At 32.6% G+C, this 14051-nt stretch overlaps 1 protein-coding gene across 2 annotated transcripts in view; it reads left to right on the top strand.

The window, feature by feature from the left end:
* Positions 1-14051, top strand: part of KLHL1 (kelch like family member 1) — a 264033-nt gene that overhangs the window by 215360 nt on the left and 34622 nt on the right. The window lies entirely within an intron of this gene.

Here is a 14051-nt window from a genome sequence, read left to right as displayed (position 1 = left end):
TTGTAGCAATCGTTTTATCATGGCAGAGAGCATATTTTCACATAGTCTGCTTTCAGATAAGTTGTTTTTTGTTTTGGTTTGGTTTTTAAATAGTATTATCCATATCACTGTCAACATTAATTAAGCCATATTGTATTCCTGTTCTCTACTCAAAGAAATATACGTTTGGTGGGGGGGGGTTATTATTTTTTAAATTAAGCAAAAGACGGTTACATTGTTTTCTTGGGAAAAAAGTAGTCTTTCTATTATGTATTTCATATATATACAGTAGGAAAAAAGCTCTTATTCAATTACGTAAGTAATTTTGTGATGTTTCAAAAATATCCTTTTTTTATTCTTAACTGTAGAGTGATGAGATTTTCTTGCTTAAAGAAAATAGTTTAGAATCTATAGGACATACCCACCAGCACATAACTTTTATGAGGTATAGAAAACTGGACTGTTCATTATCTGTTCTGCTAAAATCACTTGGTGTGATAGAACCATTACAATGTCACAAAAAATAGAAATGGAAAAGACATGCTAGGTTATCATGTCCATTCCCCTGAGTTACAATCAGCAGCAAGTTGTTTAATGTGCTAGTGTATCAATATCTCACAAAATGAAGGTACTTTTTTTTCCCCCCTGCCATTTGACACTTATAATATGCATTTGTACTGTGGCTGGCATAATGCATTTCTGCTATTAAACATGTCTTACAGTAAAAAGTAGTGATGGAAATCTATGTCAAATGGCATCATGACACTAAATAGCTCTGTGATTTAAAATTGTTTCCTAAGTTTATATTTAATTATAATGCTGCAGAAATACATGTAATGTCTTTTTTACCAGCGTTCCAGAATTTTACAGAATCTGTTATTAGTTTCAATGCTGTTCCCAAGAGTGGTAAAAATGCAACAACTTCAGCTATAACACAGGAAAGTATTAATAAAACATTAGGGGATGCTTGATAGAGAAAAAACTTTTCCCAGTGACAGGAGAGATGGAGCCATGATTGAAAATCCTTTGTGATCAGTATTAATAATTCTACAGATGTTTTTGGTCAACAGATTTAAAAAATACCTTTATAGTTTAAGTAAAGCTGTTCAGGAATGTTGAAGTTATGACTGGAGAAAAACTGGTATGTTTTCTACAGAAGAAAAAAGGGAACACACAAGGCATTTGGCCACTTGAGTGTTTTTTGGTTTTTTGTGGAATCACTTTTGAATTTTTGTATTGCAGAAATTGGGGCTTTTTGTAAACAACATGTAAAATGAGAAAAGATTATAAACTGGGATTTTATTGGTGATGATGAAAACGATTAAATTCAGTTGTTTGGGAAGCAGTAGAGATGTGCTCTTTTCCTTTATTTGGAATTGCATAAGAGTCATGATACATTATTTCCTGAGAAGCTTAGCTAGTAGAATTTAATTGTCTTTTTTCATCTGAATATTTTTTTTTTCCCAGGAATTCCATAAAGTTATTGTTTTAGTAAATGCCCTTTGTAATGAGAAATTAGTCTGCTGTAAGAAATTTTTTTTTCATTTGTTTTCTAAAATATGTCATGTTATATTCATGTAGTGATAATGCTAGAGCTGTTTGAATTGGATTTTGTATACAAGATTAGAAATAGACACCCATCCTCTAGACTGATGTCTTTTAGTTAACATCAGCAAAAAAATTTCAGATGTACTTCATTGTAACTAAAGTCACAACCAGGCAATACAGTTCACTTTATTCTGTCTTCATATAATCTTCAATAGAACTATGTGTGTAGAAGTTGATATATGTAGAAATGAGAAACGAGAAAACGAAAAATGAGAGGTCTTGTAGTGAAAGTACATAGTGTAGGAAGTCATATGTTAGGCAGTTGCAGCGCTGTCAATGGAAGATGAGTGGAAGATATGGTAGTGGTAGTGCTTGGAATAAGTGGTGCTAAAGTACAAAAAAGAAAGGGTAGACTGTGGGATCCAAAACTATTATTTCAACTAACAGTGATTCTAATATCCCTGTCAAGTAGGCCATAAACTAGTACGGAATATGAAAGAGTAATAAGAAGCCAGAAAGGCAGTGAAAAGCACAAATGAAATGTGGGGAAGGTGAAACCTGAGAAACAGAAAGACCAAATCAAAACCCATATAAGGAAGGCAGAAAGAGACTGAAAGAACAAAGAGGGAAAAAAATGTAGAACTTATTGTGGATTATAAGTTCAGCAATGAAACGGGAAAAGTGGGTGCAGAATTGCTTCATAAAAAGACTTGATAGGCTACATAGAGGAGGAGGGGAGAGAGAGGAAATAGGGAATCAATGATAGACTAATTTAAACTTTAGATATTAAATCCAGTGGAACTGTGATTTTTTAAAAAAAAAAATAAGGAACCAAACAAAAGATTGATACTCAGCTTGTCTTTCCAAAGTAAGCAATTTAAGTGCCTCAGTGAGAAAATTAGGCTTCTATTGAGGGAGAAGGGCAGTCTTTTCAGGTAGGTGTCCTAAATTGTCCTACCTTTTCCATGAACTATGTAAAGAGTGTTTAAGCTCCTATTTTAGGCTAGATTTACACTGTTTGTTAAGCCTAGACTTGAGCTTTGGGTTTTGGCTTTGTAAATCTAGTGATCTCACTATCCATAGTCAAACATGTATTTGCAAGACGATCAGCATGGGAAGAAGAATAACAGGGCATGGTAGTACATAACAAACTCCTGTGCAGCTTAGAGTGGAAGCAGGTTACATATTTTTCCTCCTCCTCTCTTGGAAGAGAGAATTTTGGCAGTTGGAATTGTCTGAGCGAAAATGCTATAAATGCTATAAAAATATTCATTGCTGATGGAAAAGCCTTAGACTTATTATATAGCATATAGGCCTCGGGTAGCTAGAATTCACTCTACCCAGAGTGAATGGTCCCAGAGGATCTAAAGGGTTTCCGAGTCTCAGTTTACACAGTGGGTTATGGCTTCAACCCATTGTTCTGAACCAACTAATTATGTCATGTAGATGTATTCTTAAAGATCTAAGGGGTATGCTTAAAGTTAGATAGAGTGAATACCTGCCTATAATGTGATTGTCATGAAACTGATATGTGCAGGAATGAATATCTAAAAGACTAAGTTCAATAATCAGAAGTGGAAAGAAAATACGGGAAGTTAGGGAGTTGTAGGATAAAATATCCCAGAATATCTTTCATGTTGATGAAAAAAATGTCAAATGGTGTTATGTGTTTGCACAAAGTTCTGTTTCTATATTTCACTGAAAGAGAATGACCCATCCTGCTTCTTAGACCCAGCTTGATTTTCCACTTCCATGCTTACTGCTGTAGAATCCAACGCATGAGGCAGAGGGAAGGAAAAAAAAAAAATATTAGCTGGGAAAAAAACAGGGATAGCTCTGTAATTTTTAAGTAACAATGAGAAATTTTGATAGAGGAAAAGACTGTGGAGAAACTGAAGTATCAGTCAAAAAGCTGGTAAGTTACGTGACAATGGGAATAGGTAAAATTGGAGCTAACAAATCAAAAATAAGATAGGAGTTTCTATTTATTTTGGGCAAAATCAAAGACATGATCCATAAATAATAATGGTACATAAATACATATATATGCATACCAATTCAAATATACATGATACATGTGTGTATATATACATGTCTATATGTCCATATAGGTCATATATATCATGACATACTTGTGCGTATGTATATATACACACACATATCTGATTAGTCTAAATTTATTGCATCTTTTTTCTGTGGACATTGCGATTCATAGCATTATCAGTGCTTTCGTCCATTATGTAGAACTAGTAGCATTTTTCAGGTTGTAAGTTATAAACTCCCCTTGACTTCATCACAAAGTAAATTAAACCAGTTTACCTGCATTAGAAGCATTCATTTCTTTCCAGATCTGTGTGCCTGTAGAAAAGCTGTGGATCCTTTCCTTGCATTATCAGCAGTTATAATGTATGCAATGTCCAAGCGTGAAGAAGTTTAACTGATAGCTGAATTCCAAATGCAGCTGCATACTTAAGCCATTACATTCCTGAAACTGATAATAGGAACATTTGAATGTTTATTGAATACTTCATTTCTCTTAGTAATTTTACTTCTCATAGAAGACGGTTTTTGAAATAATACAAAAGCTTAAAGTCAATGCTTCAATTCATTTAAATTTTTTCCTCTGCACTTTAAGTACAAGACACTGAATAAAGTAGTATTTCCTCAATTATGAGGTGCAATTAACTTTTTATGGATGTAAATTTGCATTAAATGCTGGTGACAAAAATGATAATTCAAAACACTGACACCAGTCAAGGTGAAAATTTGCAATACAAGCATGGAACTATAGATTTACGGAACTATTGTTGTGATTCTTTAAAAGGACTATACATATTAAAATTTACAGAGAATATAAATGGAGTTAAATGTCTTATGAGTTTTAAGAATAATAAATGTTACATAAAGTTTAATAAAGTGAACTGCTTACCCAGCAAGATATTTTTGGTTGGTTGTTTTTTTGGGGGAAAGGAAGGCTATTTTGCTTTGTCTTAACATAGAGAACTAACCACCATGAATTATCTAATAACAATAATTAAATTCTGCCTATTCAAAGACAAATTTTGAAGCTTTCTTGAACTTTAAACAAAAAAAAATTTCTATTCATTCTGAAAAAATTCTAGAAATGCTAGGCCCAATTTTCATCATTTCACTCAGATGATTATTTCTAGTGATTTTCCTATATCCCACAGAAATAACTGTAAGATTCACGTGCAGACTTGCACATGACAGAATTGTGTCATGAAATCAGTGTCAATAGAATGATAGTGAAAAATCTTATTTATGCCATTTAAAGTTCTTAAGATGAAAACCCATTGTTAACAGAAAAAAATCAATTACTTGGTACTCGATAATTTTACTGAATCTTTCATTTTCATTAAGACAATGCTTATTATGTATTAATTCAAGTCCTTGTTAACTGTTAAGAACATTCTCACTTTTTCTATCTTTATTTTAATCACTGTCCATAGCTGTCTGAGAGGAAGTGTGTTAAATCAACATGTCATGGAAACATAGTGTAATAATTTCTTTCTTTATCAGAAACTGCTTAAAGAGCTCATTCACCAGGAGAAATGCATGATCCTTATTGCTGATGAGTCATGACCCTTACTTACTGATGAGTCAACAGAAGAAGATTCTGACTATTAATAAAGAAAATCAGGACTGAAGTGCAAATTGATGTAAATTTAACTTTATGTTTTCCTTGATGTAAAATGTCACAAAAAATTATCTCCTGCATAATTAGTTTATCTTGGCTTTGATTTTATTCTTACTACATGGTAAATCTCAGAAGGAAAATACATGTGTAAATATAAAGACATTAATCAATCTCAGCCTATACATTTTTTACATCATTAAATGATAATTTATAAAGTATTTTAACCACTTTTAAAAAGATTTCATTGTTGTCTGTTTCAATGATTTAAAACTAATAAGATGCTTTCCAAGGAATTTTTAGATATTCAAAAAGTAATTATTGTTTATCAAATATTTTTAACGTGTGTGATAGCTTAAGGCATATTTACAAACTCTATAATTTTAGAGAACTAAGAATTTAGGGTAGGATTCATCCCCCTGAGTAGGAATATACACAATGGAATAGAACAACTGAGGTGGCATATTCCCATTTCCATGGGAAAAAAAAAAAAAAGCATGTTTAGGACTAAGCAGTTTGTGGCTTGGGACACGTTCCTGCCCCTCAAGGTACAGCAAAGATTAATGAGAAGACTGCAAACTGGAAATCTGCTTCCTGAATCTCTCTTTTTTTTTTTTTTAATAAAAAGCCTACATCAGTTTTATCCATATTGGAAGTTGATTGTAAATCTATTACTATGGTTTTTACTACTGAAAGGAAAAAAAATATTAAAAGCTAACTTTAATTTTTTATATTCTATTTTATATATATCACTGAATTAATGTATTAAAAAACCTTTTACATTGGAAGGTATTTCTTGGGTAATTAACAAAAAACTTCTTGGCTGGGCTCCACAGTTCATTCTTATAGTCATTTCAGTAATGGTCTGTCATGTTTGCCATATAAGTGTTATTACACTGCTACTGTCTAATTGAAAGATCTTTTTGCAATTTACAACGTATTCATGAACTCCTTGTTAGGTTAGAGTGAATCTGTTGCTGTTTGTTCACTACTTTTTGAGTGAATATTAAATAATGTTATTGCTAGCAACCACAGTTCACTCACTTCATAAAATGGCAGGAATGCAACTAATAATAAAGAAGAGTGAAGTGTTAAGAAAGTTAACCTAGAACTGGGATGTTTTGCAGGACTTAATATAATCCTTTAACTTCTAATTTATTTATTTTTAAAAAATCTCAAAGTCACTTCTGAAAATAAAAAATTTCCCCCAAAAAAGAGAAATAATCTAGAAGTTAATTACATCCTCAAACTGAAAAAGCAGCTTCGGTGGTATTACTTTAACCAAATGTAGGTATCTGCATCTGAGTAAACTCCCTTTATGGTAACAGAGAAAAATAAATGACTCAAAGATGGATGTCATCTTAATCTAATATATGATAGGGTAAAAGGTCAAAAATTAAAGGACGAGCATAAACAAGGACCCACACAAGTCATATTCACACTTCAGATGCAGATAGGCTTTGCACAACTGAGGACTGCCCACTTACAAAGTTGGCTGCTATCATTCAGCAAAGTATTGAATTACCTCACTTATGTTCCATTGAAGCCAAGTTAAAGTCTGAAAATAAAGCTATAAATCTTTTGGTTTAGAATTTTTGTGAAGCAGAATGTTAGTACCAATATAAATTTTTTAATCTACAAAGGAATTCCCAGAATCAAATCATCGTAAAAGTGATCATATATGGACAGTCTTCTTCCATTTAGATAGACAGAAGAGTCTAAATCCTTTCTTTATAAGGACATTTCAATCTAGAGCCTTAGAGATATGATACGGGTACCACAGCTTAAATTACTTTTTATCAGCTGTACTTGGCAATAGACAGCTCTTTTTTCCATTTCATTGAAAAATTAAAACTAATAGCTTGAGCTAGCTTTATTCAGTTATACAGAAACTAAGAACCTGAATTTGTACAGAAACAGACTCAAAGCAAAGACAGTTTACTATAGCTCAAATTTGGTCATAAAGGGCATTGACTTTCAAATGTCATTTTACACTTCTTGCTTTAAATGTGATTTTTGCCTGTAACAATGTGGATGAAAGGAGCAAATGCACCAAGTGTAGTTGCAGAATCCTGGCTGAATGTTTTCATTTTTCTTTAAAACACAAAAGAAAACACTCATAAGTAACTCCTTCTTAGCCAAATGAGACAGAATCTTCTCAGCCAGTCCAGTATAGTTCTATGTAGTTGCAATTGTTTAGGTACACCCTAAAGAAAAAAAAGAAAAAATTTTGCAAAAAAATTACCAGGTGTTACTTTCCAATAAATAATCCACTTCTAAGAAACAAGACTAAGAACTTTTTTCTAAACAAAGGTAGCATCTGGCAATTGCAGTTATATAAGATCATACAGAATCAGCCTATTCCTAGCCTTATGTGGCTCTTTATTCAGCCTTAAGTGTTAATTTCGTCACAACAGTGTATAGCCAAAATTCTTACAGAGAAATCATTGCATTTAGTCCTGGACCAAAGTGCTGTCTAGGTAAGACTTCATTGGTAGATTCAGCCATTGCATTGGTGCTGCAGTGAGGATTTGGACTCTCTGCATAACATTTTTCTTAATATCAACATATTAAAATTCAGCTTCAGATGGATACAAGAGTTTTCTATCAATCAAATATGACTAGAATAGAAGCTTCAGTGTTGGCCTATGAAAAAAAGAAGTGTTCCTTTTTAAAAAAGAAGTCTGGGTTGTCTCCTTTATAGGAGGATTTTTTATGTTGTTTTCTGTGCTAGCCAAGTATAAGAAAAATTGAAAAATTATAATTAAGCATGAATAAAAATATTTTTCAATGTAGGTAGATTAGGTAGATTATATTTTGGACTTGTTAACTTCACAAGTGAATTAACCTAGAATTCTTTATGGAAAATAATAATAAAAAAGCAAGTTGTAACTCTGGTAAAGCAAAGATAACTTAGATTCCACTAATGAGTTGCACTAAAACTTTTAAAAAGAAATCCAGAGGTGTTGTATTGGGTATTTATGCATGTGTGTATGTATGATTTGAGATGCCAAAAACATATATTCTTGAAAAACTGTTTAAGATACAAAACTAAAACAAAAATTATAGTAAATTTGTAGGAAAACTTCTATTTAAATAAAACTATCAAAGTAATGAAGTATGTAATATCTTAAAGCTAGAGGTAACATAGTAGGTAGTATCAATGGAACTGCTTACCAGTTTAGTACTTTCTGGTAGAATTATTCCTTCATAAAGTAATAAATTGGAAAAAAAAGAAAATAAATCAATTATTAAAATCAATTTATTCTACATAATAAAAGTTCTGCAAATAAAATATTGTCATGAAGCAAATATTTTTAATTCCTTTGCTTTCACTTGATGAAATAAAGAAAAAAGTCATATTTTAACAATAAATTTCTAAAATTTAAGCAGATTTTTAAAATATACCTTCAGTGCAAATATCAGAAAAAGTTTCAGATACTAGAGACCTTGATAGCTCCATAATAGCAAAACAATACCTGATCACATGGAAACAAGTGAAGGAGAAACCAAAGGTAACACATAGGTTGATACCACAAGTTTATAATGAACAAGTCATTACAATAAAAATTATGCAGATTAAAGGTGCATTTTATGAGGTGAATATGGAGAGTGATCACCTGACTTCATTTTATGCCAAATAAACTTTGTTTGGAAACAAAGACTTTAAAGAATGGGTGTTACTAACAGATTTTCTAAACACTTTGACCAGGAAAACACAGGTTAGAGGATTCATGAGCAGAGTAGATCAGATACACAGCACTGTAGCAAAAACAGTTAGTGTACAGGCTGAGTTTTACCTTTTTCATAAAACATTATGAAACATAGGTTATTGCTTGTTCAACACTGAAAATCTAATGATGAATGATACTACTCTTTAGACCTAGATTGTAGGATAATTTTCAAGTCAGTGAGAGTTTAACTTTCATCTCCTATTTTAAAAACTTTTGCCGTGGCAGTTAAGCAATGATGTTATTTTGGATAGTGCTTAAGCCCCAATAAATACATGTTTGTCTATGGTGTTACAGTCTATCAAAAAAGCATTCAAGACATAGTAGAAACCATTAAAGCAGACTAGGAATATAAATAAAAGCTTGATACAGCCTTAACAGTTACATCCATGGTAACTATAAAATAAACTATAAAAATGTAGAGAATAAAGGGGATCTTTTTTCTTTTTTCTCCACTAGTTTGCAGGATAGCATCTTCTTTTTATGTACCACCATTGCTGGGCTACAGAGGAGGCAGAAATGGCAAATTCGCATCTTCCATTAAGAGACAAACAAAAATAAGTAGGGGTTTGTTTTGTTTTGTTTAGTTTTAAAAAAAGTTTTACAGCAAAATAATTCCAAATTTTATGTATGTTATGTGTATGTAAAAGAAATCACTATGTAGAGAGAAAAACGTACAGAGGTGAATAGATAGATGCATGAGAATCTGAGATTCCATTTTGGACATCCGGGCAGATATGAACCTGCAGTGTCCTTATGGACAGGAGGCCGGAGATGAAAGGCAGGAATAAAAAAACATCAGTAAAATGAGGAGAATTGGCTTAGCATGGAAACCAACAAACTGATCTTATAGTAGCTCATACTCTATTGGTATGATAAAACTGTAATTATTTGTGAGTAATTAATTTTCCCAAAAATGCTGTAAGCACACCAATGGTTTGTAAAGAAAAGAATTCTTGAAAGACATAATAATATTTTTTGCAGAATGTTTGCTGCAGTGCCAAAAGCTAGAACACTGGATAAACAAAACTTTTCTAGATACTAGTTTGTTAGAGCATACTGACAACTGAAAATAATACAGCCCTTCATACTACCACACATGTATAACACTGACCAAATTCTACTGCATCGGGCAATGACTTTCCATATTTCCAGATGTATGCAGCTTAACTGTTGGATATTTAGATACTCTGAGCAAATGATCATGATGTCTGTTCAAATCAAGCTTAAATCAACAGAGCTGTGAGTTTGATGCATTCTATACATGTCAAATCCGCAGTATATTCTGCTCACGCAGGAAATCTGAGATGCTTTTGGAGCTTGACATATTGGCAGTCATAATAGTTTCAGCCATGAAGAACACATTTGTATGTCATATATGTGCTTCATGAGTACAAAGAAAAATGTCCACTGCTTTGTTATTTGTGTAACATGAAGAAACAGTTTCCACCTTTAATCTGTCCCTTCTTCATTTACATTCTTGTACAAAAGATTATTCACTAGCATTAATTTAATGGTATGACTAGAATGGAAAACAGAACAGCTCAAGGAGAAAGACTCATGTCCCAAAAAGGTTCTTTGAGTCAAGCTCTTGTTGGAAATATCTTGTTTTTCTGCTATGGTGAATCTTTCTGGGTACATCAGCATCTCACAAGGCAGTGCTATGCTGGAGATGTGTGTTCTCCCTCTCTATGTGATGATTTCTGTGCACAGCAAAAAAACTAAACCAAAACAACAAAAAAACCCCACCAAACAAAAAAAAGCCAAACCTGTAACCACCTAAGCATTGAGTGGAATAGTTCTTCAACAGACTAGCTTACCAGAGCACAGCAATGCTCTGACATAGCTGTATTACTTACCCTTTCAGAAGCAGCTGTTTAGAGATTAGTTTGAGAATCTTTCTTTTATGCAATATTGACTAGTACCATGTACCTCTATGTAGTTAAATTATTGTTATTTTTTAATGTTGAAATCCCAAGGGAAATAGTTCATTCTAGCTTTCACTGTTTGTTGACAGAAGACCTGAGCCTTTTAAAGTATTTTCTCTGCAATATTGATTTGCATGTATATTAGATTTTTGCTTTGGATTTTTCTCCTAATTATCGGGAACATTACAGGGATATTTTTTTCTGAATTATTAAGTACCTTGTCATTGTACTTTGCACCCTTAGTAAGTAGTAGATCATGACCCAATTCACTAAAGAGCTACAAATCATAATGGCAACACTTATAATAATTTCTGAGTCATGTTCTCAGGATAATAGTGTGGCAGAGTTGAGAATCTGGTGTCTCATCTACAAAACTGAATGTAAATAAAGAGGCGGCAGGCAGATCTTTACTTCTATAAATTTGCATTATATTAACATGTCAGTATAATATCTTCTGGCCCAAGAGGGCAGGGCTATTTTTATAATTCTTTTAATCAGCCTTGATGCCTCCTGTAAATAAACATAGGAAGAGGTATTTTCAACAATGTGCCACTGAATATTCACTAAGGAAGGTAGGTCAGGTCTAATTCTCCAATTTATCACATACTAAATCCCAGCTTGGCCTATGGCAGTCCTATATGCAGCATCCAAAGAATGATACTTGTATTTCACACCCAGTTAAGATTATGGTTGTGAAAATTAAATACCAGGTTTAATTAATTGATGCATGATTTAAAATATATTGGACTTTACCATCATTACTTTTCTTTATGTTGACACCAATAGATGGAAGGAAAGTGGTTTAAGACTTATAGAGGGCAAGAACAGAGTAAGGAAAAGCAGCAACGTTAGTTACAATTAACACAGAATTGTCTAAGTATGCTTCTGTGGATGTGGGTGAGAAAGGAGTTTGTTAGAAATTTACAGCTACCTGGAAACTAAATAAATGCAGAGCTTAAAATGGTGGAGTAAAGTCTGAGTGTTATGTAATCAAGTTTAATACTTGGATAACAAGGCACTGATTTATTTGTCTCCTCACCTTCAATGGCATGATACAGCATCTGTCTGCCCTCTTCTTAAAAAGCAATTTTCTTATTAAAAAATTTAGTTGTTGGATACAAGTTTATCCTTCCCTTAAAACTCTGTGTCTCTAGAAATATCAAAATGCAGAGACTACAGTAAAGCTAACATCATAGATAATCTTTTCTTTGCCATTTCATATCCAAAAGCGTCAGTACGAAACTGTATTTCCTGCTATTTTTAAAAAAATGGCACTTTTTAAAATTTCACTGCCTGAAATTAGGTCTATCATGCAGATAAGGAAAAGCAGAGTTAGAAATATGATAGACAGTGTTCCATTATTTTGTAACATCACAGAAAAGCAATTTAAAAATCCCATTCCAATCTCCAAGTATAAATAATTGAAACTGTACAGATCTCAGCACCTAATTAGACATAATAGGTTTTTTGCTACATAGCTTTGTGAAGGCAATCAAAAGGAAAATGCCTGCCATTGCACACTGGACAATATTCATTTGTAGATCTCATTTAGATAAAAAATAGCACTGTTTGCTTTCATAAATCCCTAAGTCTAAATGCTTAGTAAAATTATTTGCCAGGTAGAAAAAATTGTTCTTCCCAGTATATAGTAACATGGGTGACATGGTACTGCAACTTATTATCCTTCTTTCTTGTACCTTTTTTTTTTTTTGGTCTGTTTGTTTTCAAAATTTATTTTAATTCAGGAATCTGCCAGTTTCAGATTGTGCTGTTGAACAGCAACATGTTGAGACACAATTTAGCTAGAACATTTTTTAATCAAGACTATACATATTCCCCAGAAAGCATCTTTATTACAGGAAATAAAGTTTAATAGGTACTGACTTATGTATGACTGAATAAATAACAAACATTGAGTTATTAAGCTTTTCATCATTTTCAGGGAAGCATTAAGATTTCTTTGTACTGTACTTACTGCACCTAACTACTCAATATATTACTGAAAACATATCTCCTCTTAAGAAAAAAAGTTGTGTCCTTTCCTAAAAGAAATCCTTATAGCTGGGTTTCTAGTCTCAGCTGTCCAGTAGCTGTATGAGAACTAGCAAAGCCAAACTGTTCAGAATGTCATGAAAATGAAAGTAATTCATCAAAAGATGGGTAGGATAAATTAGTCCCTCAATGCCAGAATTATTATTTTCTACAAATTAAAAAAATGTAAGATCTGACTCCACCAATTTCTAGTTTCTTTATTCAGATAAGTAATAACCTTGATTATTTTTAATGTAATTTTCTTACAATAACAGCCTTCCTTTCTGAATGTATGCTTGCTTTTCTCAGCAAACAGCAAGAGAGCACTAGTATCATGCGGAACATTAAGTCCAAGAGGATTTCTTCTGGTTTTGTGCCTTAAACTGGTTTTGTCAAATTATTGAAGATGAGGTGCAGGAAGCAAAGCTGTGAAGGCCTTATGTCCTTTCTCTTCTCGTAGCAAACAGTCCTGAAAGAGCTAACAATATTACTCTTGTTTGCATTTTGCTTAATGACAATAAGACTTCAAGTGTCAGCTGGAAATTGTTATTTTCTCATTTAGGAAGAGGAAAAGCCTATTCTATATAATATATTTTATTAAAAACTTTATCTACATTCTGAGTGTAAATGAGATGGATGTTTATTATCTAGTGGGCATAGAACACAGAAAAGAACAAAATTATGTACTCTGGTATCACTTTAACATAGGACACTTATAGTGAACATGAAAACCTCTTTCATGAAGTCAAGATGAACTCTGATCTTCCAACACACTGTTCAGTATCTTGACTACAAAAAGATGAAAAATCTTATCTCAAGAGACCATGCAGAAATTGGCTGCACCATTTAGAAAAAAATAAAATGTCTGTAGAGTTCAGTACCTTTGCTCTTTAAGGACGAGGAATTCTACAGTGTGCTAATAGTACTGGAACTCTGACATTTCAACACAGACTACTTAAAATGAAATTAATTTTTTTTCTATTAAAACAAATGACCTGGAACATTCAGCAAAGAGAATAGTCTTGTTTCATCAATTTTACTAGAAAATATTTTGCTTTGTAATCTTGGTAGAATGTATCCCTTAAGATTTCGATTGCGTTATTGCCATTTGCGGTTATCATGGACTGCTCAGTAACTTCAGTACAGGTTTTGATACAGAGGTGAGATGTACTGCACTCT

The sequence above is a fragment of the Gymnogyps californianus genome, chromosome 1 (genome assembly GCF_018139145.2).
Source record: "Gymnogyps californianus isolate 813 chromosome 1, ASM1813914v2, whole genome shotgun sequence".
NCBI classification, from domain to species: Eukaryota; Metazoa; Chordata; class Aves; order Accipitriformes; family Cathartidae; genus Gymnogyps; species Gymnogyps californianus.
This window is presented reverse-complemented; position numbering and strand designations above follow the sequence as displayed.